At 39.2% G+C, this 1,975-nt stretch overlaps 1 protein-coding gene across 1 annotated transcript in view; it reads right to left on the reverse strand.

The window, feature by feature from the left end:
- mybbp1a (MYB binding protein (P160) 1a) overlaps positions 1-1,975 on the reverse strand; it is a 24,373-nt gene that overhangs the window by 10,775 nt on the left and 11,623 nt on the right. The window lies entirely within an intron of this gene.

The following is a 1,975-nucleotide window of genomic DNA, read 5'->3' on the forward strand; positions in this document are numbered from 1 at the left end:
TTTTTTCTAATCTTCGATTGCCTAATTTAGGTAAGGCAGTGCGAATATTAGCCTCAGTTAGCAGCTGAAGAGAGAAGCTCCTGGTGTGGTCTTCTGCTGCAGTATCAGAGATGCTCTTCTGCATAACCACGCGGTAAAAACTAGATATTTGAGTTACAGCTGCCTTACTATCAGCTTGAAGTACTCTGGCCATTTCCCCCTGATCTACTGACATAAATAAGGCAATCAATAAGATGGGTATGTGGGAAAATCCCAGCAGATCAGCAGTTTGTGGAATACTCATACCCACAATGATGCCACATTCAAAGTCACTTAAACTGCCTTTCTCCCCCCACTCTGATCCTAGCAGTTGTCCAGGTGCATCTAATGAAAAGCAGTCAACTGTTTCATGTAGCCACTTGCCACCAGACACCTCTCTCCATGACAGGAATTTGTATGCAAGCAAGACTTAAAGACATGACAGCACGACTAACTGAAGCAGCTTTGCAGTACTTTGATCTTGATTATGAGCAGCTGTGCGTAGGCTGCCTACTTGAATATGAGTAACTACATTGTGCACAGGTCTGTGGAGGGAAATCTGCAAGAAAAGAAATCTGCCGGTGCTACCGCGGCTAACATTAGCCACACTCAGCAAAATAATATTTGTTTAATAAAAAAATGTGATTAATGGCTTCAATTAAGACTATTTTCTGAGTGCTTTAGAAAAGGTGATTAGTTAGTAGTTAGTTAGTTAGTAGGTAATTAATTTCTTTTCTTAATTAGTTGCCAAGAACAACTATAATTTTCACTTTGGGTATAAATGTGAGGAAAAAGTTGTGAGGTGAAAAATGTGGTGTATAAAATGATGTCAGAAAAAAAAAATCAAAACAGGATGTTAGAATTAGGACCAGCAGTATTTCAGTGTACAGGCACAAACAAACAGAAACACACTTTCATTTGCATGTTTTAACAGATATGTGCACATCATTTAGATTGAAACTTGACTACTGTCGTGTCTGCTTGAATACTTGAAGAGAGAAGAGCCATTATTTAAAATAAAAGGCAAAAAACCCCAAACAGATTAACGGTAACACTATTTGTGGAAAAAGAACATCCACTCACTGGTGTGGAGGCGTGAAGAGAGAGATATGTCAAAACTGGGACAAACAAATCCCAAACTGTCTGCTGGAACAGAAGCTTATTTAAGGAATCTTTGTCAATACACTTTTAATAACAAGTCTTATGAAAACATCTGACAGCAGCAGCATCACGCAACGCTGGCGACGTGCATGGAACATCTGGTGAATGCCCCCCACCACCACACCACCACCAATCAGCCTGTCATTAAACTGAGGATTCACAGGACTCATTTCATTATTAACAGATCATTTTCTTAATTAAAATCAATATAGACAAGTTGTTTGGATTTAACTTATTGTTATCAAGCAGTCACTGATTTCGTGATGTCATCGCTACAGTTAGCACAGACAGTGCTGGCATTAATATTGGCTTTCTGTAGGGCTCATGTTCGTGCTTTTCTCCTGCTGGGTATTAGCTCTCTTGGGATAATGAAGGCTTGACTGCACAACCAAAACAGGAAGAGGAAAAGTGCTTTCGTCTTCTCTGTAGCTATCAGTAGATTCCCTAAGGTAGCTGAAATAATGGATGGTAGAATAAAAGCAGTAACTGTGGAAGCGGCAAGAGGAAAGAGTGCCCCACTGGCCGAGAAAGCAAAGAAGTAAAAAAATGGAGAGTCGAGGAAACTGAAAGTAACTCAAAACTGGACCACAGACGGGCAAACAAGTAGAAGAAGAAAACTTTCTACATTAATGCTAACTTTAGTACATCCTAAATAGTAATGGCTGGTATGGCTTATTTACAGTAAAATTAAAACTGAACTGGTAAAAACTGCCATGAAAATCACAGGAAACAAATGTTTCCAGACAACATAGGAACAAAAATTGTCATTCATCAGGCGCATAAAATGGTTAATGAT

The sequence above is a fragment of the Pundamilia nyererei genome, unplaced genomic scaffold (assembly GCF_000239375.1).
Source record: "Pundamilia nyererei isolate P.nyererei 1_Seehausen unplaced genomic scaffold, PunNye1.0 scaffold00219, whole genome shotgun sequence".
Taxonomy (NCBI): domain Eukaryota; kingdom Metazoa; phylum Chordata; class Actinopteri; order Cichliformes; family Cichlidae; genus Pundamilia; species Pundamilia nyererei.